Source organism: Schistocerca gregaria, chromosome 9, assembly GCF_023897955.1.
Source record: "Schistocerca gregaria isolate iqSchGreg1 chromosome 9, iqSchGreg1.2, whole genome shotgun sequence".
NCBI classification, from domain to species: domain Eukaryota; kingdom Metazoa; phylum Arthropoda; class Insecta; order Orthoptera; family Acrididae; genus Schistocerca; species Schistocerca gregaria.
Window position 1 is genome coordinate 138,080,988 of NC_064928.1, and position 634 is coordinate 138,081,621.

The following is a 634-nucleotide window of genomic DNA, read 5'->3' on the forward strand; positions in this document are numbered from 1 at the left end:
AGATGTAGAAGAATATCACTAATAGTGAAGTAGATCCTTGCAGTATGTGGTTGCGACTCGTTCAGCAGCTCACTGAGAAAAGCTTCAAACGAACCTTGGAAACCCTCATGGCTGAAACATCGCTCCAAAATAAATATAGAAAACAACAATTAAAAAGACCTGTTACAAACATTCACATATTCTTGAAATATATATCTGTCTGTGTGTCTCTCTGCTACCTAATCCCACTGAGCTGCATAGTTATTAAGCCCATGAGTCAGCGAAAGGGCAGCGGCCTTGCCGCAGTGGATACACCGGTTCCCGTGAGACCACCGCAGTCAAGCGCTGTCGGGCGTGTTTGGCACTTGGATGGGTGACCTTCCAGGCCTCCATGGGCTGTTGCCATTTTTTCGGTGTGCACTCAGCCTCGAGATGCCAATTGAGGAGCTACTCTACCGAATAGTAGCGGCTTCAGTCAAGAATACCATCTTACGACCGAGAGAGCGGTATGCTGACCCCACGCCCCTCCTATCCGCATCTTCCACCGAGGATGAGACGGCGGTCGGATGGTCCCGGTAGGCCACTCGTAGCCTGAAAACGTAGTGTTTTTTTATGAATCATTTGTTTAAATATTAGGTGTAGTTAAATGGCTGAA

General features: G+C 47.5%; 1 pseudogene; it reads left to right on the forward strand.

The window, feature by feature from the left end:
• The first annotated feature begins 266 nt into the window (after positions 1 to 266).
• Positions 267 to 384, forward strand: LOC126292349 (5S ribosomal RNA; annotated as a pseudogene).
• The last annotated feature ends 250 nt before the right edge of the window (positions 385 to 634 follow it).